Here is a 25912-nt window from a genome sequence, read left to right as displayed (position 1 = left end):
TAGAAAAATAAGGTGGAAGAGGAAGCAGGAAATATGTTGCAGAGGAACTCAGAGAGAGTAAAATCATGAGAAGGGTTTACCACACCATTATACTGGGGCCATTTACAGGGACTAGACAGAGGCTTCTAGGAGGTAAGGATAGCCTCCAGATGATAGTTTGCAAGGAAAAAGTTTAGTACTATTGCACAAGTGAATTCTCCAAAAAACCCGAATAAGGTCGAAAGCAGATTATTTCCCAGAGCCTCCAGTAAGGAGTACAGCCATGACAATGCCTTAATTTCACCCAAGTCCACCCAAATTTATGATCACAGAACATGTGAGATAATGAATTTGTGTTGCTTTAAGCTGCTAAAATCGTGGTAATTTGTTATGTCAGCAGTAGCTAACTAAAACATGTCTTTATCACATTAAGAAAGTTTCCTTTTATTCTTTTTTATATATATATTTTTTAACATCTTTATTGGAGTATAATTGTTTTACAATGGTGTGCTAGTTTCTGCTGTATAACAAAGTGAATCAGCTATACATATACATACATCCACATATATCCTATCTCTGGCATCTCCCTCCCACCCTCCCTATACCACCTGTCTAGGTGGACAGAAAACACCAAGCTGATCTCCCTGTGCTATGCACATGCTTCCCACTAGCTATCTATTTTACATTTCATAGTGTATATATGTCCATGTCACTCTGTCGCTTTGTCCCAGCTTACCTTCCCCCTCACCCCGGGTCCTCAAGTCCATTCGCTATGTCTGTGTCTTTATTCCTGTTCTGCCCCTAGGTTCTTCAGAACCATTTTTTTTTTTTTAGATTCCATATATATGTGTTAGCATACGGTATTGTTTTACTCTTTCTGACTTACTTCGCTCTGTATGACAGTCTCTAGGTCCATGCAACTCGCTACAAGTAACTCAATTCCGTTTCTTTTTATGGCTGAGTAATATTCCATTGTATATATGTGCCACATCTTCTTTATCCATTCATCTGTTGATGGACACGTAGGTTGCTTCCATGTCCTGGTTATTGTAAATAGAGCTGCAATGAATATTGTGGTACATGACTCGTTTTGAATTATGGTTTTACCAGGGTATATGCACAGTAGTCATTTTCCTGGGTTGTATGGTAGTTCTCTTTTTAGTTTTCTGAGGGACCTCCATACTGTTCTCCATAGTGGCTGTATCAATTTACATTCTCACCAACAGTGCAAGAGGGTTCCCTTCTCTCCACACCCTCTCCAGCATTAACTGTTTGTATATTTTTTGATGATGGTCATTCTGACTGGTGTGAGGTGATACCTCATTGTGGCTTTGATTTGCATTTCTCTAATGATTAGTGATGTTGAGCATCCTTTCATGTGTTTGTTGGCAACCTGTATATCTTCTTTGGAGAAATGCCTATTTAGGTCTTCTGCCCATTTTTGGATTGGGTTGTTTGTTTTTTTGATATTGAGCTGCATGGGTTGCTTGTATATTTTGGAGATTAATCCTTTGTCAGTTGCTTCATTTGCAAATATTTTCTCCCATTCTGACGGCTGTCTTTTCGTCTTGTTTATGGTTTCCTTTGCTGTGCAAAAGCTTTGAAGTTTCATTATATCCCACTTGTTTATATTTGTTTTTATTTCCATTTCTCTAAGAGGGGGATCAAAAAGGATCTTGCTGTGATTTATGTCACAGAGTGTTATGCCTATGTTTTCCTCTAAGAGTTTTATAGTGTCTGGCCTTGCATTCAAGTCTTTAATGCATTTTGAGTTTATTTTTGTGTATAGGAGTGTTCTAAATTCATTCTTTTACATGTAGTTGTCCAGTTTTCCCAGCACCACCTATTGAAGAGGCTGTCTTTTCTACATTGTATGTTCTTGCCTCCTTAATCAAAAATAAGGTGACCATATGTGCATGGGTTTATCTCTGGGCTTTCAATCCTGTTTCATTGATCTATATTTCTATTTTTGTGCCAGTACCATACTGTCTTGTTTACTGTAGCTTTATAGCATAATCTCAAGTCAGGGAGCCTGATTCCTCCAGCTCCATTATTCTTTCGCAAGATTGCTTTTGCTATTCGGGGTCTTTTGTGTTTCCATACTAATTGTGAAATTGTTTGTTCTATTTCTGGGGAAAATGCCAGGGGTAGTTTGATAGGGATTGCATTGAATCTGTAGACTCCTTTGGGTAGTATAGTCATTTTCACAATGTTGATTCTTCCAATCCAAGAATATGGTATATCTCTCCATCTGTTTGTATCATCTTTACTTTCTTTCATCAGTGTCTTATAATTTTCATACAGGTCTTTTGTCTCCCTAGGTAGGTTTATTCCTAGATATTTTATTCTTTATGTTGCAATGGTAAACGGGATTATTTCCTTAATTTCACTTTCAGATTTTTCAGCATTAGTGTATAGGAATGCAAGAGATCTCTGTGCATTAATTTTGTATCCTGTTAATTTACCAAATTCATTGATTAGCTTTAGTAATTTTCTGTTAGCATCTTTAGGATTCTCTATGCATAGTATCATGTCATCTGCAAACAGTGACAGATTTACTTATTCTTTTTTGATTTGGATTCCTTTTATTTCTCTTTCGTCTCTGATTGCTGTGGCTAAAACTTCCAAAACTATGTTGAATAATAATGGTGAGAGTGGAAAACCTTGTCTTGTTCCTGATCTTAGAGGAAATGGTTTCAGTTTTTCACCATTGAGGACGATATTGGCTGTGGGTTTGTCATATATGGCCTTTATTATTTTGAGGAAAGTTCCCTTGATGCCTTCTTTCTGGAGGGTTTTTATAATAAATGGGTGTTGAATTTTGTCAAAAGCTTTACCTGCACCTATTGAGATGATCATATGGTTTTTCTCCTTCAATTTGTTAATATGGTGTATCACATTAATTGATTTGCATATATTGAAGAATCCTTGCATTCCTGGCATAAACCCCACTTGCTCATGGTGTATGACCCTTTTAATGTGCTGTTGGATTCTGTTTGCTAGTATTTTGTTGAGGATTTTTGCATCTATGTTGAGGATTTTTGCATCTATGTTCATCAGTGATATTGGCCTGCAGTTTCCTTTCTTTGTGACATTTTGTCTGTTTTTGGTATCAGGGTGATGGTGGCCTTGTAGAATGTGTTACAGAGTGTTCCTCTCTTTACTGTATTTTGGAAGAGTTTGAGAAGGATAGGTGTTAGCTCTTCTCTAAATGTTTGATAGAATTTGCCTGTGAATTCATCTGGTCCTGGGCTTTTGTTTGTTGGAAGTTTTCTAATCACAGGTTCAGTTTCAGTGCTTGTGATTGGTCTGTTTATATTTTCTATTTCTTCCTGGCTCTGTCTCGGAAGGTTGTGTTTTTCTAAGAATCCATCCATTTCTTGCAGGTTGTCCATTTTATTGGCATATAATTGCTTGTAGTAATCTCTCATGATCCTTTGTATTTCTGTAGTGTCAGTTGTTACTTCTCCTTATTCATTTCTAATTCTACTGATTTGAGTATTCTCCCTTTTTTTCTTGATGAGGCTGGCTATTGGTTTATCAATTTTCTTTATCTTTCAAAGAACCAGCTTTTACTTTTATTGATCTTTGCTATCGTTTCCTTCAATTCTTTTTCATTTATTTATGTTCTGATCTTTACGATTTCTCTTTTTCTAACTTTCTGGTATTTTTCTTTCTTCTTTCTCTAATTGCTTTAGGTGTAAGGTTAGGTTGTTTATTTGAGATGTTTCTTGTTTTTTGAGGTAGGATTGTATTGCTATAAAGTTCTCTCTTAGTACTGCTTTTGCTGCATCCCATAGGTTTGGGGTCGTCGTGTTTTCATTGTCATTTGTTTCTAGGTATTTCTTGATTTCCTCTTTGATTTCTGCAGTGATCTCTTGGTTATTAAGTAGTGTATTGTTTAGCTTCCATGTGTTTGTATTTTTTACAGATTTTTTCCCTGTAACTTATATCTAGTCTCATAGCATTGTGGATGGAAAAGATACTTGATATGATTTCAATTTTCTTAAATTTATCAAGGCTTCTCATTTGTGACCCAAGATATGATCTATCCTAGAGAATGTTCCATGAGCACTTGAGAAGAAAGTGTATTCTGTTGTTTTTGGATGGAATGTCCTAAAAATATCAATTATTTCCATCTTGTTTAATGTATCATTGAAAGCTTGTGTTTCCTGTTTTATTTTCATTTTGGATGATGTGTCCATTCGTGAAAGTGGGGTGTTAAAGTCCCCTACTATGATTGTGTTACTGTCAGTTTCCCCGTTTATGGCTGTTAGCATTTGCCTTATGTATTGAGGTGCTCCTATGTTGGGTGCATAAATATTTACAATTGCTATATATTCTTCTTGGATTGATCCCTTGATCATTATGTAGTGTCCTTCTTTGTCTCTTGTAATAGTCTTTATTTTAAAGTCTATTTTTTCTGGTATGAGAATTGCTGCTCCAGCTTTCCTTTGATTTCCATTTCCATGGAACATCTTTTTCCATCCCCTCACTTTCAGTCTGTATGTGCCCCTAGGTCTGAAGTGGGTCTCCTGTAGATAGCATATATACAGGTCTTGTTTTTGTATCCATTCAGCCAGTCTATGTCTTTTGGTTGGAGCATTTAATCCATTTACATTTAATGTAGTTATCAATATGTATGCTCCTATTACCATTTTCTTAATTGTTTTGCATTTGTTATTGTAGACCTTTTCCTTCTCTTGTGTTTCCTGGCTAGTGAAGTTCCTTTAGCATTTTCTTTAGAGCTGGTTTGGTGGTGCTGAATTCTTTTAGCTTTTGCTTATCTGTAAAGTTTTTAATTTCTCTCTCAAATCTGAGTGAGACCCTTGCTGGGTAGCATAATCTTGGTTGTAGGTTTTTCCCTTTCATCACTTTAAATATGTCCTGCCACTCCCTCTGGCTTCAACAGTTTCTGCTGAAAGATCAGCTGTTAACCTTATGGGGTTTCTTTTGTGTGTTACTTGTTGTTTTTCCCTTGCTGCTTTTAATATTTTTTGTTTGCATTTAATTTTTGATAGTTTGATTAACATGTGTCTTGGTGTGTTTCTCCTTGGATTTATCCTGTATGGGACTCTCTGTGCTTCCTGGACTTGAATGACTATTTCCTTTCCCAACTTAGGGAAGTTTTCATCTATAATCTCTTCAAATATTTTCTCAAACCCTTTTTTTTTCTTTTCTTCTTCTGGGACCCCTATAGTTCAAATGTTGGTGTGTTTAATATTGTCCCAGTGGTCTCTGAGACTTTCCTCAATTCTTTTCATTCTTTTTTCTTTATTCTGCTCTGTGCTTGTTATTTCCACTGTTTTGTCTTCCAGGTCACTTATCTGTTCTTCTGCCTCAGTTATTCTACTACTGATTCCTTCTAGAGAATTGTTAATATCATTTATTGTGTTGTTCATCATGGTTTGTTTGCTCTTTAGTTCTTCTAGGTCCTTGTTAAACGTTTCTTTTATTTTCTCCATTCTATTTCCAAGACTTTAGATCATCTTTACTATCATTGCTCTGAATTCTTTTTCAGGTAGACTGCCTATTTCCTCTTCATATGTTTGATCTGGTGTGTTTTTACCTTGCTCCTTCATCTGCTGTGTATTTCTCTGCCTTCTCATTTTGCTTAACTTACTGTGTTGGTGTCTCCATTTTGCAGTCTGCAGGTTCATAGTTCCTGTTGTTTTTGGTGTCTGTTCCCAGTGGGTAAGGTTGGTTCAGTGGGTTGTGTAGGCTTTCTGGTGGAGGGGACTGGTTCCTGTGTTCTGGTGGATGAGGCTGTATCTTGTCTTTCTGGTGGGAAGGACCACCTCGGGTGGTGTGTTTTGTGGTCTCCATGACCTTTTTATGATTTTAGGCAGCCTCTCTGTTAATGGATGAGGTTGTATTCCTGTCTTGCTAGTTGTTTGGCATGGGATGTCCAGCCCTGTAGCTTGCTGGTTGTTGAGTGAAGTTGGGTGTTAGTGTTGAGATGGAAAACTCTGGGAGAGCTCTCGCCAATTGATATTACGTGGGTCCAGGAGGTCTCTGGTCGACCAATGTCCTGAACTCCGCTCTCCCACCTCAGAGCGTCAGGCCTGACACCCGGCCAGAGTACCAAGACCCTTTTGGGAAGTCTGAGGTCTTCTGCCAGCGTTCAGTAGGTGTTCTGTAGCAGTTGTTCCACTTTTAGATGTAGTTTGGATGTATTTGTTGGGCGGAAGGTGATCTCCAAGTCTTACTCCTCTGCCATCTTGAAGGAGCCTCTTTTCCTTCTATTCTTAATTTACTTGGAATTTTATCATGTTGTTGAATTTTATCAAATGTTTTGTTTGCATTTGTCAAAGATGATCAAATGAATTGTCCACGTTTTTTTTTTGCTGTTAATATAACCGATTTTCTAATACTAAAGCACTCTTACATAACTACAATAAGGTTCAGTGGAATATAATGTATTATTCTTTTAATATGTCAATGATTTCAATTGCTAATATCTTATTTTGACATCTATGTAAATGAGAAGATTGATCTCTAATTTTCCTTTCCTTCCATGCTCATGTTAGAATATAGAATTGAGGTTATACTGTCCTTAACCAACACATTGAGGAAGTGCTCCTTCTTGCGTTTTCTGGAAGTGTTTGTACAAAATTGGTGCTCTTTATTTCCTAAATATTTGGAAGAATTCATTGGTAAAGCCATGTGAGCCTAAATGTGTGTGTGCACGTGTGTATGTGCAGGTGCATATGGAAACTTTTAACAACAAAGCCACACTCTTTAAAATAAAGCACAGTATAAAGATTTTCAATACCCTCTATCAGCTTTGGTAGCTTATGTTTTCTGAAGAATATTCAATTTCATGCAAACTGTTAATGGCATCTACATAAAGTAGTTCTAGTAACCTCTCATTACCTTGAAATGCCTGTAGAATCTGTAATGATGTCCTTGTTCTCTCTCCCTTTTATTTTCCTGAATAGTATTTCTAGAGATTTATCATTTCTATTAATGCATTTAAAGAACCAATATTTGATTTCACTGATTTTTCTCTATTTTTTATCTGCTTTCTAATTCATTAATTCCTACTTTATCTTTACTTTTTCCTTCCTTCTTCCTTTCTTATGTCTGATTTTTTTCTAGGTTCTTGAGATAAAAGCCTAAATCATGTATTCTCAGTCTTTCTTCTTTTCTAATAAATGCACTCTGGGTAATAAATTTTTCTCTAAGCACATGACTTAGCTGCCACTCTCACGTTTTCTTTTGTCATACCATATTATTATAATTTCTTCCAAAACATTGTATAACTTCTGTCTTGATTTCTGCTTTTACCCATGGATTATTTAGAAATAAATTGCCCAATTTCCTGACGATGGGATTTTGTATAATTATTGCCTTCTTATTGAGGTTTAGCTTAATTCAATTATAGCTAGAAAATAAAATCTGAGTGATTTGATACTTTGAAATATATCGAGACTTTCTTTATGAACCAGTGTGTGGTCCATGTTAATAAATATTTTCTAAACACATGAAAAGAAATGAGTTCTGTCATTGTCAGGCACTGTGTTCTATATGTCAATTAGGTCAAATTAATTAATTGTGTAGTTCAAATTTTTATATCATTATCTTTCTCCTGCTATTCTGAGTTGAAATATATGTGATAAAGACTACTACTATGATTGTGGATTTTCTATATCTATTTTTATTTTTGTTAATTTTGCTTTATATACTTTGGGGTATGGTGTTTGTTTACTAAATGAGGAGTTAGAGTTATGACATTTTCTTGTTATACTGACACTTTTACCATTATGAATGCCTCTCTTTATCCCTAAGCAATTCTTTTATTCTTACATTTACTATGTCCATTACAGTAAATCCCCAACATACAAATGAGTTCATAAGAGTGTGTCCATAAGTCCAATTTGTAAGTCCAACAAAGTTAGGCTAGGTACCCAACTAACACAATCAGCTATATAGTACTGTACTGTAATAGGTTTATAATATTTTTCACACAAATAATACATAACATAAAAAATAAAGAAAACATTTTTAATCTTATAGTACAATACCTTGAAAAGTACAGTAGTACAGTACAACAGCTGGCATACAGGGGCTCGCATTGAGTGAACATGCAAGAAGAGTTACTGACTGAAAGAGGGAGAGTAAGTGGGAGATGGTAGAGCTGAAGGATCATCAGCAATAGGAGACGGAGGACAAGTTGCAATTTCACTCATGCCTGACGTTGATGGCACAGGTTCTGGTTCCTTGCTGGATTCAATTCTATCTACCCTCTTGAAGAAACGATCCAGTAATGTCTGGGTAGTAGCTCTTAGCTCTTTTTTTCTCATCATAGATGATTTGTTAGCACTGGATTGCATTCTGAACGGCTGCTGCAACATTTGTGTACCATCCTATGTATGGGTCCTGTGCCTCAAAAACTAACAATACCTCCTCAAATAAAGAAAATCCCCTTGCCATTTCCTGCATCGTGAATCTCTTCAGTTCTTCAGTTACTTCTTCTTCCTCTTATATCTCCTCATCCTTTCTCTGGGCCTCCAATTCCTGGTGCTTCTTAGCAGTACCAGCTACATCACTGCTGCTTTTAACACTTGCTTCTGGACATCCTGGGTTTGAAATAAAGATACCGCACTACTGTACTCTATATGGTACTGTATAATAAAGTACACAAAAGCACAACCACTTGTAGAGGATGCACACACGTGACAATGTATGCCAGACATGGGAACTAACTTACATGATTGGATGTGCCGACACACGTTCATACATTTGAAAGTTTGCAACTTGAAGGTTCATATGTAGGGGACTTACTGTACTGGTATAACTACACCAGATTACTTTTGGTTAGTGTTTACATGGTGTATGATTTTCATTTATTTTTCTTTTAAATTTTTTCTATCCTTATATTTAAATTTTGTATCTTTTAAATAATATATGGTTGGATTTTATCTTTTTAATCAATTCTAATAATCAATATTTTTACTTGGAGTATTTTGCATTTTTTTATTTAATGCCATTTCTATATAGTTGGGCTTATATTTATTTCCTTTGTATTAATTTTATAGTTGTTTATTATTTTACTATTCTAATAATTATCCTAAAGATCACAAGTCATATGCCTTACTTATCACACTTTAAAAAATATTATTTTTACCACTTCCCTGATACTTACAGAAACTTAGAACATTTAAATCAATTTATATCCACCCTCAATTATGTTATTTTCCACATATATTTTAAATTCCTCATAATATTGCTGTTATTGATACAAGTAAGCATTCATTTATACTTATTCACATATATTCCCTTCTCAGTGTTAAACATTTCATTCTGTGTTTTCATTTTCTATTTAATATTATTCTTCCTTTTTCCAAAAGAGCTACCTTTAATTTTTCTTTTAGTGTGGAATGGCTGTTGAAAAATTCTGTTTTTGTCTCTGAAAAATGAATTTATTGCACGTTTATTTTTATTATGCTTATTTTTAAATTATTTTGTTCATCTTTTGACTTTTAACTTTAAAATAAAATGAAACAAAGAAAATCACATTAAACAAATATACACCATAAAACAAACATCCTTCTATAACCACCACCCAGCTCAAGAAATAAAACTCATTCAGTTACCGAAGTGCTCCCTCCATGTCCTCTATTTTCATTTCAGTCCCTACCCTCTCTCACAAAAGGCCACCATTCTGACTTTTATCGTAATTTACTACTTGCTTGGTTTTATCACCCCAGTTTGCATTCTTAGACATTACAGTTTAGCCATGCTAATTTTAAAAATACGTGATATGTGATAAAATATGAGAAATATTTTGTCTCTTACAATCAGTATATTCCCTCATCTTTCCTTTCTCTCCCTTACAATTTACTTGCTGAAGAACATGAACTATTAAAATTTTAGACTTTCCCACCGTCTGGATTCCATTGATTGAACAGACATGATGTAGTCCAAAATATTCTTCTGTCCTCTCTATTTCCTGAAAATTGACAACTAGCTCCAAGGCTTGATCAGACTCATGTTCAAAGTCTTCAGCAAGAATATAGGCAATACTGTGTTCTTTTATCAGGAGTCATGTAATGTCTGTTTTTTTCTCTTTCTTTTTTTTATTTTAGCAATGATTGATATACAAAGCATAAATCTCTTAATTCATTGGGAAGTAAAAAAAAAAAATGGATATTTACTAATTCAATTATTTTGTGTTCATTTCTTTACTGGAAGAATTTTAAAAGGAGATACTTACCCTCATCTACTATTTGGTTATCAATTGGTAAAGTTTACATAGGAAAATCAGTATAAATACATGAGTCCCTCCATTTATTTACCCAGTTTTCAAGAGAATGAATCAATTCTGTCATCCTCAGTAGATTAAAAATCAGTATTTCCTGTTTAATATAATTTGAAACTCAAGAGATTAGACACACTTCATAGATTTGAATCTTTGCTATATGTATCCTTACTGAAGTTTAAATCATCTTTTCTTTGGCCAGTGAGGCCTATCCAAGTTATCTTCTAAGTCCTTTTGACATGACCCTAATAATCATTGATAGTTTCCTTTCTATCTGGTATCTCAGAATGTCCCAGCTTCACCTTCTACGTTTTCTTCCCCATACCTGGGATCAGTCATTTTTTCCCAAAAAGTTCTGGTTACCTTGAATAAAAAATTATATTTCAAGTCTACAATCTGAGTGCACTAGGGGTATTCATTGTTACTGGGTTTGTAATTATTTCTAGGACTTTTCAGGGAACAAAGTGAGGATATATAAAGGGATAGATGGATGGATAGATAGATAGAACATTTATAAAATAAATAAAACATTTATAAATAAAATAAAATATAGAACATTTCTAAAATCCTATAATCTCCCTCATGTCCCCTTTCAATCTATGTCTTCCAAGAGTTATCCACTGTTCTCCTGTCTGTCACCATATGTACCCTTTTATGTCTTATTTCTGCCAGTCATCATTATGTCTGTAAAAATCATCCATGTTGTGTGTAGTATTAGTTCATTCATTGAACTAATATTCCATTGTATAAATGTACTGCAATATATTCAACTGTTATTGGACATTACAGTATTTAAATTTCTTGGCTCTTTTCTATACATGTGTTTTGGTGAACATAAACACTCCTATGGATATTTGCCCAAGAATGGAACTGGTGGGCCGTATGATAGACATATTTTTATCTTTGATAGATTCTTCCAAACAGTTTTCCAACATGGTTTTATCACTATACACTTCTACCAGTAACGTATGAATGCTCAAGTTGCTCCACATCCTTGCTAACACTTGGTCTTTTTAGTCTTTCTAATTTTACCAATTCTGGTGTGTGTGTGTGTGCACATGTTTGTGATCTCATTGTGTTTTAAATGACATTTTCTTAATAAATAATAATTTTGAACATCTTTGCATATGTCTATTGGCCATCTGGACCCTGAGTTTTAACTGGTAAAATTATCTGAAATTCTTTGTTATCACCTGCCTTATGTTTTCACTCTCCATTCTCTGCATGGATCACCTTATCCAGTCCCATAGATTTATTACTATCCATACACCAGTGACTCTTAAATCCAAGACCTTGATATCAGGTCTTAAATCTTTATATCTAAATGCTCAATCTACCTCTCCCATCGCTTCTTCACCTTTGAGTTTTGGGGTTTTTTTTGTTTTGTTTTTTGCCATTTTGCACTTCTTCCTTCTTGACTGGAACATTGATGTGAAGCCTAGAGACTCAGCAGTTATTTTGTAACCATAAGACAATAAACATAAGGACAAAAGCCAACACATTAGAAAAGGTAGAAGTTAAAGATGATAAAAAAAAAAAAGTAGGTCACTGATGGCACTCTCGAACTGCATAAAGCTGGGCATCTTAGTGTAAGAGACAAATTACAATATTATTAAGCCATTGTGATAGGATCCTCTTTTATTTTAAGTATAATATAATGCTAATACAAGTGTAATCTCAACAAATTCTACTGACTGACTATGTGAATCTACTACATGACAAAAAAATTTTTGAAAGATTTTCTCTACACAGTGAAATTACTTGTATAACCCAATAGGAAAATTTAGATTCAAGAAATTTGTCAATTTTGTTCTGTCGTGTCCTTAATGTTCATGATTTGTTATAATTCCTAATATACACATTGTACTGATGTGTATGTGCATACACAAAGATAGATATATACGACCTTTTATGTCTTTACAGTTATAATGTATATATACATATGATGTATCAATAAAGGTTCTTTCAATTGCAAGTGAGAGAAAGCCAACTCAAACAAGTTATAGGAAGATCAGGCTTAGATCTGGCCTCAGAAACAATATTCAGAGTCTCAAACAATATTATTAATTATCTCCTTTTCCCTCTGTCTCTCCACTTTTCTTCTCTTTCTCTTCACTTAGTGACCACTTTTCTGTGTGTTGACCTCATTTTCTCATACCATATGGAAGCTTCCCTTATATGGATGGAGATGTGCCCAGAGGCAACTTCAGTTTTATATCATATCATATCATATCATATCAGCTTATGGTCTAGAGAAAAAAGGAACTCTCAGTTACAGAAAAAGAAATTATCCAAAGATAAAGCTCTATTTGACCCAGCTTCAGTGACTAGTTCAACTTATAGATTCCTATGGTCATGGGGGCAAGTATGTTCGTTGGAGTGCGGCAGAGCAACTCATCAAAAGAAACATGATGTCTGATACTATTTCAGGGAATTAATAGACACAGAATAAATAATTAATCAATATCTATTAAGGCCACTATAATGTGTAGGTGTAAACGTATGTGTGTGTTTGTGTTACATAAAGAAGCATAAACCTTGATTTTTTTATCCTTCAAAAATAATAGCATCATCTAAGAAATATAAATTTTAGAGGTGATACAACTATAGGCAAAACAAGATAAGTAATCATTGGCCTGGTGAAGCAGAGATTCAATACTAATGAACAATGACTTTCATGTTGAACATTAAAAAGTATGTTTCTTTAGAGACCGCCACCACCATGGGTCACATGCACGTTTCAGGGAAGGGCCTGTCCCACAAGGCTCTGCCCTACTGCCACAGTGTCCCCACCTGGCTGAAGCTGACATCTGACAATGTGAAGGAATAGATCTACAAACTGGCCAAGAAGGGCCTGACTCCCTTACAAAACGGTGTGATCCTGAGAGACTCACATGGTGTTGCACAAGTACGTTTTGTGACAGGCAATAAAATCTTGAGAATTCTTAAGTCCCAAGGACTTGCTCCTGATCTTCCTGAGGATCTCTATCATTTAATTAAGAAAGCTGTTGCTGTTTGAAAGCATCTTGAGAGGAACAGAAAGAATAAAGATGCTAAATTCTGTCTGATTCTGATTAACAGCCATATTCACCAGTTGGCTTGATATTACAAGACCAAAGGAGTCTTCCCCCCAGTTGGAAATATGAGTCATCCACAACCTCTTCCCTGGTTGCATAAATGTGTCTGTTGTAATCAAGCATAAAATCATTGTTTAAATAAAAAAGAAAAAGAAGAAAAGTTTGTTTCTTTAAAGATAAATAATTCCACTTTTGGAATGGCAGCATGAAGAGCTCCATAGCCTGCTACCCAGTGAAACAAGCTAGATAGATAGATATATAGATAGAGGTACAGATTAGATAGATAGATAGATAAATATACATATAGATAAATACATATCTATACATAATTTATACCTCTCAATATATATATAGATCTATATACCTATATCTATTCTATATCTATATCAATATATATATGTTTTCTTTTAAGTCTCTATAAATTGACCTAAGGGCATATAGCAAATGAAAAAAAAATTCAAGAAAATATACTAAAACTTGGTAAAAACAGCAAAAGTCTTTAACATTTAAACCATTACCCATTCCATCCCTCACTCCTGCCTAGAAACTCCAACTCCATTCCTTGTGGATGTAGCCAAGAACACAGGACACCTTCTCCCCCCAGCTTTCAGTCAAGGGCCATAGTATCATCTGGGAAGAGCAGGCTGCTAGCATTTCTCATTCCTCACTCCCCAAGCTACTCATTGCAAAAATTAAATTCTAGGTGAGTGTGGTGGAGAGGTTGGATATCTCTTCCTCCACCAAGTCTCCATTCATATGGTAGAGGCTCCACTCCAATGGCTGGAGACAGAGAATCCTGGTATCCTGATCCTGGAATCCTAACCAGCTCACTCATAGGGCAGAAGTTAAATACTGTGAGAAGCAAGCGGAGAAGGCCAGAGGCTACCACTGTGTCTAGCATCCCCAGTAGTGGTCCAGAGATCTTTTTCCCAGGGGTAGAGAGAGTTTATAAGAACAGAGAGCTCTGAAGCATTCCACAGATGAACTGACTTCATTTGAAACGAAGTGTGGAGGAGTTCAAGCCTAAGGACCCTCTTGAAAATGATGAAGATTTTGGTGATAAGCAAATAAAAAGAGACTGGTAGCTCCATGAGACAAGCAGCAAAATCACAGGCCAGCTGCTTTACCAGAGAAAATTATGAAAAGTGATAGCTAAGACACCTCCTGATATGAGAAAAAACCTCAAATACCTGCCTCAAAAACTATCCCTGTGAAGGGGCCCCAATTTAATTGGATCAAACTGTGGAACAATTAAGATCTAGAGCATGATCAAACCAATAGAGCAATGTGCCAGCAATTAGTGGAATCTATCTAACAACTGGATGTGTCCGGGAAAGGGAGACTCAAAGAAAAGACTGCTAAAATGCTATGCTAATGATACTTGGCTAAATGACTGTTAAAAACACTATCATTCCAGAGTGGCTGTGCACATACCCAAAGGCTACACACTCTGAGATGCAACATAAAAGGCTTTACACTGCAAGGGAAATAGACTTTATTAAAAGAGTCCAGTCAAGCAAACAACAATAAAAAGCCCAGAAATGGTTCAGGGATGCCAGTATCCAGAATTGATACAATAAATAAAACTCTTAAAAAAATACATGTAAATCTTCATGACCTTGGACTAGGCAATGGTTTCTTAAATATGACACATAAAGCATAAGCAACAAAAGAAAAAATAGATAAACTGGACTTCATCAAATTTTAAAACTTCTGTGCTTCAAAAGATACCATCAAGAAAGTAAAAAGACAGACCACATAATTGGAGAAAATATTTGCAAATGATATATAATAAGAAATTTATACCTGGAATATGAAAATAACTCTTACAACTCAACAGTATAAAGACAAATAATTATAAAGTGGGCAAAAAAACTGAAAAGTCATTTCTCCAAAGAATTTATGAAAATGGCCAACAAACACATGACGAAATGTTTAATATCATTAGTAAGGAAATGCAAAGCAAAAGCATGAGATACTCACTTCACACCCACTAGGATGTCTAGGATGTTTTTAATCAAAAAATTTAAAATAAATATTGACACAGATGTGGAAAAATTTGAACCATCATACACTGCTGGTGGGAATGTAAAATGGGCAGCTACTATGGAAAACAGTCTGGCAGTTCCTCAAAAGTTAAACATAAATTTTCCATATGACCCAGCAATTCCACTCTTAATGATATAACAAGAGGATTGAAATTATATATCCATACAAATACTTGTACATGGATATTCATGACAGCATTATTCATAATAATCCAAAAATGTAAATAGCCCAAATGTCCATCAATTGATGAATGGATAAATAAAATGTGGTATATCTTTACAATGGAATATTATTTGGCTAAAAAATAAATGATGCCCTGATACATGCCACAACATGGATGAACTTTGGAAACATTATGCTATATGAAAGAAGCCGGTCACAAAAGACCACATTGCATATGATTCCATTTATATCAAATATCCATAAAGGCATAGCTATAAAGACAAAATATAGATTAGTGGTTTCTTAGGATAGAAGGGAGGGGGAGGATTGAGTGTTAATGGCTAAATTGTAGAGGGGTTTTGGGGGGAGGATGATGAAAATGTTCTATAACTGTGGTTATAGTTTTACAGCTCAAAATACTCCATAACCCATTGAATTATACACTTTACTTTTTTTCCTCTTTTCCTCCACCCCCCAGCCTCTTTAAATGGGTGAATTATGTGGTTTGTGAATTATATCTAAATTAAGTTGTTAACAACCAAAAAATAAAGATAGAGTATGCATCAATTATGAAAATAATGTATGCTCTTCTGTAAGATTGGCTCTATATAAAATTTTATAATGGAATTTTAAATAATCTAAATACTAGTTTCGTCTTTATATTCTCATGAAGAAATGTATTTTATATGTATATACAATTAGTGTGATTTATCCCATACTTCATAAAAAGAATCAAATCATTTGTGTGAAAACTATAGCCTGTGAGACAGGCTATAATGTAAAAATTTAAATAAATTCAATATGTCAGAGGATTCTGGGCTTAATTCTAATTAGCATTCATTAATATCGTAGTATATAATTACCTCAGCAAGTAGAAGTTGAATTATAAAGTCTATTTTGGTGTAAATAAATCCTAATCTACATTGAAAAGTGTAATGTGTCCAGAACCCCCCCAAAAGAAACATTTTGTCGTGTTTAGATTACTGTAAGAAAAGAATTATAAATTTACTAACAATAAGTTTAATTAATAGATCTAAAATATTTACTTTCAAGATATAGCAATTCAGTTTTACACTTTTATAAGTGTTCACATAATAAGATGCATGTTCAAAAGCTCAAATTAAGAGATCTGATTGCCTGAATCAAAACAAAAACGTTGAAAATAACAATTCTGAAAAATAATGGCATGTTTATTTAAAGAATTTACAACCTTTCAGGTAAGCCAAGTTTTTTTCCAAAGTTAGCAGAGCCACACAGGAGAAACTTTCAGAATTATTTGCTCGAAGCAATCAGCTTTTAATCAATGTTTCAGGTCAGTCAATATTTTTGGCACTTTTCAAATAACAAGGCGCAACTTGTTTTGGCATTTAAAGGAAACTTACTTTTGGTAGCTACCTTCCTTCAATTAATCACTTGTCAATTTAAATCTACATTAGAAAAATTTCTCTATTTATGTAACCTGTATATGACCAGTTCAGGTTGTGCAGGTTCTCACTCTTAATGTCTATGTTTTCTATCTTTTTGTGTATTTTCAAAATGGTTATAAAGTCAACAAAAGAGAAAGAAGGTAATAGGAGTGGTAGGTAATACCTAGGAAGATGGTTATTTTCATGATCCTTCACCTTCTCCAAAATTTCAAATACTTCATTATCTACTTGAGTATCTAATGAATTTATTCCAACATATGACATAACATATTTTATGCATTTTCTATCAATGTGAAAGAGGGAGATAAATCTTTTGAAAATACTTGAATTTTACTGGAAACTTAATACTCCTTTTGAGAAACAAGGCAGTTGTTCTTTTCCACCCAACACTTAATATGCAACTTGTTCAGAATCTTCTTCAGACCATCATGTAATGGTATATAAAGCTGAGATGTTTTATTTATTCGTAATTGAAAAACTGTGGCTGTCTACAGCTGCCACGAGCAAATTGATGATTTGTTTTATAATGTACCCAAAGTAAGTATAACTGTTTTTTTCTCATTGAATTGAATTATCTAATCATTTGGAATTTTGAAGACTGGTGGCAATATATGTATACATATATATGTACATATATATGTGTATATATTTATTTATATGTATGTACATATATTTATTAATATGTGTATATATAAACTTCTTGGAACCAAGGAAGTGTTCTTGGATCTTTTAGTAGTTTAACAAATGTTCCATATCATCCTTAGTATTTACCATAGGTTTGAATAAGATACTTTTCCAAATTAAACACAATCTTGTGTACAGGACTTTTTAGTCATATTACCATGAAGAACAAGTGAGTCAAGAAGTTCATTTCTAGAATTAGAAAATTTCTATCCAGGGACAGTCTTCCAAGCATCATGTTAGATGTTAGGAAATATTGTAGGAATGGTATATTAGCTACTGATAAAAATATCAGACACATACAGAAGATTTCATTTATTGCACTGTTATTGCTTTTAGACATAAAGTTCATAATAAAATTGCTACAGCCAAAGATTTAAATCAGACCCCATAACAGATGCTTCTCTGTAACCCTGTAATAAATTCCCTTTGTCCATCTCTGTATGATTTCAGCTTCAGCTTCGGTGGACAGTTCACTTTCAGCACACACTTAGCATCTCCGTGTTTTTTTGTTGTTTTCTTTTCTTTTCTTTTTGTTTTTCTCACAACTCCTTCTCTGAAGTCAATGAGGGAAAGAAAACCTTTACGTCATCTAGTTCAAGTCCTATTCTACAGAGTAGGTTTCTTTGTGGTCACCAATCATGGAACTATGTTTGGGACAAATTCACAGCATCACACTGTACAGGTTAGAAACAGTCTGTTGGAGAAATAGCAAAGCAACGTTCAACCAGAAGAGAAGTATGCATTCCCAATCATTCTATTTTTTGATAATCGTGTTCATTGCACCACTCCTACATCTTACAGATGCACAAATCTGAAGCTCAGAAATCTTTGCCGATTTATGCTGTCACCCAGTAAGTTAATGGTGGGCTCAAGTTTAGAAACGGGTCTTCTGATTCCAGATCAATGTTTATTTCCTATACCAGTGGTTCTGAAAGTATTTCCTTTGCTTCAGAATCACCTACCAAATTGCTTGTCAAAAATGTAGATACCTAAGGTCCATTCCAGGTCTTTCTCTGCTTTTCTGCCCCACATATCTGAACACATAAATGTCATGAGCTCTTGAGTTTTACAACCTCTTAGGGAGAAACACTGGGGAAAAATTATGATTGCCCCAACTTAAGTTAGGTATCTACCTCGGTATCAGTTAATAGGCAGATAGAAAAAAGACATTTCCACATATAAGGTTAAGCCTCTGCCAAGGCCTAGAGGTTAGAGAGGTATGAGACATTTATGAGGAAGAGGTAGTTCAACCTGAAAAGAATAAAAGATATATGTAGTCAGAAGATAATGAAAAAGTGCCTTGGAATATATCATAGCAGGCTTTGTATGCCAGACTGACTAGTTTGAACTTTATTCAGTAGATAAGAGGAAATCATTAAAGATTTTTTAGCAGAAAGCAACATGTAGATTAAGATTAATCTTCCACCAGTAAGTAAAGTGAATTTGAGTGGAGATGACCAAAAACAGTGATTTGCAAATTTATGTGTATCTAAGAAATATTTATGATGCTAGTTAAAAAAAAAAATGCATATTCCAGTCACCTGGCCTCAGAAACTGTAGATCTGTGGTATATTCCAGGAAATGGTATTTGTAATCAACACCTCAAATGTTTCTTATGTAACATACACTGAGGCCAGGTGTTTCATACATGTGTGCACATACATACATACATACTCAATGGTTCCATACATACATACAACATACAAACACAGCATACAAATGTTCCTTGCATACCTAGTATTTGAGAGCTTCTGCTCTGATTTGCCTTTACAGCAATCTTCCTAACCAATGCACTAGAGATGTAATTTGGAGTGGAGGGGAATGTGGTGGACAGAACACAGGCTGCCTCTAAAGTACACAGCTGTGACTTAGGTCAAGCTGACTATTGCCACGCAGGAAAGTAGACCCAGTTTTTTTGATTATCTACTTTTTCAGAAGAAACCAGGTATCTAAATTCTTATGGTAACTTTCTCAATTTTTAAACATGTAATATAATTTGTGTTTGTGTGTGTGTGTGTGCACGTGAGTGCACACAAACCAAACCAAAGAGAACTTTTGGTTGGATTTGGCTCAAGGGCAGCTAATGTAGCTAATGACCTCTGACCTTTCTTGAGTAACCCCACTCCATCCAGGTTATTCCATTTTTGTAAATTTTTCTTACTCTTCTGTGTTCTTGGTGTCATATTCACATTTATTTCTATGGTGTTGTATATGTCAATATGTCCTTTCTAGATATAGACTCTTTCTAAATTAGCCAAATTAGTCCTCAAATTAGTCCTCAAAAGCAGGGACAACATCCTCCATTTCAATTCTACTCTACTTACAATGAGCACCTCATAAGTTTGGGCGGGGGTGTTGACTTATGCTAGAGCGATAGATGCCATTTGAGGTCACTGTGTTCTAGTGATAATGACCCTTACAGCCTAGTATTAAAATATATTTGCTAATTAATTTTGAAGATGAAAATAGTCAATATATATTTTTTACTTGTTTCCCTATGCCACATATATTTGTGCATGCAGATCTTCCCTGCATTATTCTCTCTCCATTTCTGCAGCACAGTATATGTTGTATGTTGTGCAAATGTTTCCCCATGCTTACTGTTCAAGTGATTTACCACTGCAGATGTTTGCTTCTCTCTCCCCACCCCAAGATTCTTAGCAAAGATTTATAAAGAAATACACATCCTTCCTCCTCTCTTCCCTGCCTTCTTAATGTCATATTGTAGAACCTGGCTTTCAAATCTTTTCCATAGAGTTATCATCTTTGGATTTTCTGAACAAAATTGCCTTCTTAGAGTATTAGCATAAGATGAAAATGTGGTGTTCAGAGACTCATGAACAAAACTCACTTGTCTAAATATCAACCAATATAATAGAATAATTTTATATTATCTAAAATTAAAAGGGGATAATTAAGAGCATTGTTCTTCATCTGAAGTTAATTCTTCTGATTGTTATCAAGGGAGCTTGTGGGACTAAGAATAAAAATACAGGTGTTAAATACTGGACTTCGCATATGTACCATATATTGCAATAATAATTATATAATGTATTATCTTACTAGACCTTACGTTTGAAGAGCATTTTGCCATTTACAAAGCATTTTTACCTACTCTATCCCATTTAATCCTCACACTAGTACAGGTTGTATTATCCCCTGTTTTACAGTTAAAGGCTGAGAATTGGTTTACCCAAGCTCACACAACCACCAAGCTGAGGTGCCAACACTCCAATCCAAGTTAAATTATTTATTTGCACTGGACTACTCGACCTCTCTGCCACTTCTATAATGACTTTCAAAGCATCCTTAATTGCATTTTTAATACTTTTCTTGAAATATAATTCAAACATCATATACTTTATCTACTTCAAGTGTACAATATAAATGCTTTTTAGTATTAAGTTGTGCAACTATAACTAAAATCTAATTTTAGAACATTTTCACCTCCCCAAAAAGAAATGGTATACTCATTAGCAGTCACTCTCCACTCTCTCTCCCTCTAGACCTTGGCAACTACTAATCTACATTCTGTCTCTATGGATTTACCTATTCTGGACATTTCATATAAATTCAATCATGCAATATGTGGTCTTTTGTGTCTGGTTCTCTTCCTGTAGCATAATGTTTGCAAGGTTCATCTATGTTGTGCCATGTATCAGTACTTCATTCCTTTTTATGACTGAGTACTATTCCATTGCATAGATATACAGTTGAACTTTGAACATTATGGGTTTGAACTGTGTGGGTCCACTTACAGGCAGATTTTTTTCAATACAGGTGGCCCTTCATATTAATGGGAGTGGCATCCATGGAGTCAACCAACCACAGATCCTGTACTATGTTTATGATCCACAGTTGGTTGAGTCCACTGATATGGAAGACCTACTATGGGACTTCAGCATCTGGGGATTTTGGGGTCCAAGGCAAGTCCAGGAACCAATTCCCTGGGGATACCAAAGGACAACTGAATTACCTTTTGTTTATCCATCCATTAGTTGGTAGATATTTGTATTGTTTTCACTTTTTGATTATTTAGAGTAATGCTGCTATGAACATTTAGTTGCTTTTTCACATGTAAAATATCCTCAGCATTTTTATTTGGTGTGTCTGTTCAAAGGCCAACAGAGGAGTGTACTTGTGGCTCATTTAGGTATCTGAAAAAAAGTTGAGTATGGCTGGAAGCCTAGAATAAAGATTTTGAAGCAGACAGTGGTGAAAGTTGAAGTTAGAGACCATTTTGAAGATTTGATCTTTTTTCAAAGAGCACATGGAAGTCATTGAAGACTTTTAATCAGGTGAAGTGATTTGTTTGTAATTGTAGAAAGACAACTTTGATTATATTGTGGAGAAAATACTGGAGGGGAGGCAGGAAGACTTATTAGGAGTCTATTTCAGCACCAGCTTTAGAAAAATCAAATCTATGCATCACTCTCACCCAAAAGATGTTGCTTTATTTCTGTCTGGTACTGAGGCTTCTCTTCAGCTATAGCAGATGCAGTATCCTATGAAGTAATAATTCAAAATGCTCTTAAAATATTTCTCCAGCCTACTTTGATTGTGGGTGGTAACGCTTTCCTTTCTAATCTAAGTAACAGTTCCTTGGATCTTTTGGTCGACATTTAGTGTCAGAGTGAGAGAGAATGTCAGAGATCTTCTAATCGGATCCGTTCATATTACGTAAAGTAAAATGAAGCTCAGGGAGATTGTTTCATCAAGATCACATCTGTGTGACATATGTCTCTTGACTTCCAGTAGAATATTATTTCCACACAGCATGCTTCTTTTCCCAACTTAGCATCTACCAATCAACACGTATTTGTGGAGAACTTATTTGGGGCCTAGAACTAACTGTGTAAAGTACTGTGAAGATTGTTGAAAATGTAATTCTTTTTAGCCCTTTAGAAGCTGTTGATGAGATGAGGCTTATTTGTCTGAGTTTCTGGATAATAGTAATAGCACTTAGCGTCCCTAGAGGCATGACAAAAGGTAAAGTTCAGCATGATTTGGACTTTCATCCTTAGGCAGGACATCTACTCAAATCCCTGCCTCACAGCTTTTGTGAGCAATAAATGAGATAATGTGAGCTATGTGTCTTTCACAACTTCTGGCACATAGTAAGTGCACAATGATGTTAGGGACAAAAGTGCATTAACCAAAGGACAAGCTCTATTGGTTGTCTGAGAAGAGAAGAGGGGCATTAATATGGGCTAGAGTCATTGGAAAAGAAGTTATGGAGGTAAGGACACTCTGAATTGGGCTTTGACTGAATAGAAAATACTGCTTCCCTTTCTAGGTCGGTCAAGTAGAGTGAAGTCATACATAGCAAAGGAGTCTGGGGTTGCCTTCTAGAGTTTGCCTTCTTCCTTTACTTAATATGGCCTCCAATGCAACTTTAGAAATAAATGCTCCTGAGAACTTGGAATTTAATGGTATTTTATCACTAGTGGAAATGTATGGTTATTTCAGAATGAGTCATGAAGATTAGCAATATGTTTACTGGTTATATAACATGATTCATAACTTGGAAAAAAATCTAGGTTCGTTTTCAGGAAACATTTTATGGACTTTGAATGCTTGGTTCAAATTTTTTCCTTTGTGGCCTTTTAAGATGTAGTATCTTAGAGAATTGAAACAATAACCTAACAACTTTAAAAGCTATTGCTTCATCCTTTTTCTTTACTCTGTAAAGTAGTGATATGAATTTGCCCTCTTAGCCTAGCTTATTTTCTTCTAATGGAAAGATTTGCTCACATAAAACACATCAGTACAAGTGTGATTAGCCATACCATGTACTGATAGATTTGATCTTAGGTGCAATTGCTTGAACTATTACCATTTACCAGACTTTTCTATCAGGCTCTTTAGTCCTGGTCAATGAAAATTGCTGTAAGTATCCAGAATTTCCTATATTTTTCTTAAGTATTGCACAGAGACCTAAAAGCACATGGTAATTCTAGGATTTCCCAATTGGCAGTTCAAAACTTAGCACAGACAAGCTTGGCTAATTATCTGTCAGCATTTGAGGTGGAATTTAAAACAAGAATGTCAAGTGATGCTTTAAAAATTGAGTATTTTTAGTCAAGTAAATATGAAATAAATGTCAGTTACTTCTTAATTTTGTGATCTGTGGCAAAATACTTAACCTCTTTGATTCTAACCTGCTTTTTTGAAAACTGGAAATAATAAAACTACCTACATCACAGGGAGCATAAACCATAAAGTAAAATAGTGTATAAGAAAGAAGCTTGTCACCAGCCAATAAAAATAATTTCCCTCTAATGAGCTCTTACTTTGCAAAGTACTTTACTAAGTGCATGCATGGGTTTCCTAGGGCTGCCATAATAAAGTACTGCAAACTTCGTGGCTTAAAAGAGAAATTTATTTTCTCAGAATTCTAGAGGCCAGAATTCTGAAATCAAGGTCATGGTCCTGAAATCAGGGTCATGGTCCCTTTGAAGGTTGTAGAGAAGATTCCTTCCTTCTTCTACCTTCTAGTTGTTAATGAAAACCCTTGACGTTCCTTGCTTTGCAGATGCATCACTCCAATCTCTAACTCTGGCTTCACAAGGCCTTCTAGTCTGTGTGTCTGGGACTCTGTCCAAATTTCTCTCTTCTTATAGGGTGTTGTCATATTGGCTATAGAGCCCACCATAATCCAGTATGACCTCATCTTAAATTGATTACATCTGTAAAGGTACTATTTCCAAATAAGGTCATATTCATTCACAGATTCCAAGTGGATATGAATTTTGAATTTTGGAAGAACACTATTCAACCCAGCAGAGAATGCTAAAGTCATTACCTCACCAAATTTTGTTAATTTTGCAAGGTATGTATTGGTATTTTTGTCTTAACACTAAAGTAATTAAAGTTCAGAGAGATTTGACAAGGTCACTGTACTCATAACCAGCAGGACCAGTATTCTAGTTTATAGCTGACTGGATTCCAAGACCAACTTTTCATTCTGCCCTTATGATGCTTCTCCACCATTACATAAAATAATAAATTTCAAAACCACTTATCTCCTTACTACTATGGTAGTGCTTATTTGTATGAAAGGCTCGTTACAAAATAGGATGATAATTTACTAGAATTACATATTTTTTATTTTAATACATATTGAAAAATTGTCTTGGGTAACTTCAATTTACGTTTCATCTAACAATATATTATTTTTTTTTCCAAAGAGTAAAAGTTTTCTTCCTATTTTTATTTATTTATTTATTTATACATCTATATTGGAATATAATTGCTTTACAGTGTTGTCTTAGTTTCTGTTGTATAAAAAAGTGAATCAGCAACATGTATACACATATCCCCATATTCCCTCCCGCTTGAGCCTCACTCCCACCCTCCCTGTCACAGCCCTCTAAGTGGTCACAAAACACCGAACTGATTTCCTGGTGCTATGCAGCTGCTTCCCACTAGCTATCTATTCTACATTTGGTAGTGTAAAAGTTATGATAGTGTATATATGTCAATGCTACTCTCTCACTTTGTCTCAGCTTCCCTTTCTCCCTCCCCTGTGTCCTCAAGTCCATTCTCCATGGCTGCGTCCTTATTCCAATCCTACCACTAGGTTCATCAGAACCACTTGTTTTTAGATTCCATATATATGTGTTAGCATATAGTATTTATTTTTCTCTTTCGGACTTAATTCACTCTGTATGACAGACTAGGTTGATCTACCTCCCTACAAATGATTCAATTTCGTTTCTTTATAGGGCTAAATAATATTCCATTGTATATATGTGCCACATCTTCTTTTTCTATTAATCTGTTGATGGACACTTAGGTTCCTTCCATGTCCTGGCTATTGTAAATAGTGCGGCAATGAACATTGTGGTACATGGCACTTTTTGAATTATGTTTTTCTCGGGGTGTATACCCAGTAGTGGGATTGCTGGGTCATATGGTAGTTCTCTTTTTAGTTTTTTAAGGAAACTCCATACTGATCTCCATAGTGGCTATATCAATTTACATTTCCATCAACAGTGCAAGAGAGTTCCATTTAATCCACACTTTCTCTATCATTTAATTGTTTGTAGATATTTTGATGATGGTCATTCTGACTGGTGTTAGATGATACCTCATTGTAGTTTTGATTTGCATTTCTCTAATGATTAGTGATGTTGAGCATCCTTTCATCTGTTTGTTGGCAATCTGTCTATCTTCTTGGAGAAAAGTCTATATAGATCTTCCACCCATTTTTTGATTTGGTTGATTGTTTTTTTACATTGAGCTGCATCACTTGCTTATATATTTTG

At 34.9% G+C, this 25912-nt stretch overlaps 1 long non-coding RNA gene and 1 pseudogene across 2 annotated transcripts in view; one reads left to right on the top strand and one right to left on the bottom strand.

Moving 5' to 3' along the window:
• LOC309620840 overlaps positions 1-25912 on the bottom strand; it is a 387201-nt gene that overhangs the window by 115104 nt on the left and 246185 nt on the right. The gene's annotated exons all lie outside the window — the stretch shown is intronic.
• On the top strand, positions 5830-25747 carry LOC309620726 (small ribosomal subunit protein uS15 pseudogene; annotated as a pseudogene). The gene has a single exon. The product of its transcript is annotated as a small ribosomal subunit protein uS15 pseudogene (transcript).

This window comes from Balaenoptera borealis (assembly GCF_965194805.1).
Source record: "Balaenoptera borealis genome assembly, chromosome: X".
NCBI lineage: Eukaryota > Metazoa > Chordata > Mammalia > Artiodactyla > Balaenopteridae > Balaenoptera > Balaenoptera borealis.
This window is presented reverse-complemented; position numbering and strand designations above follow the sequence as displayed.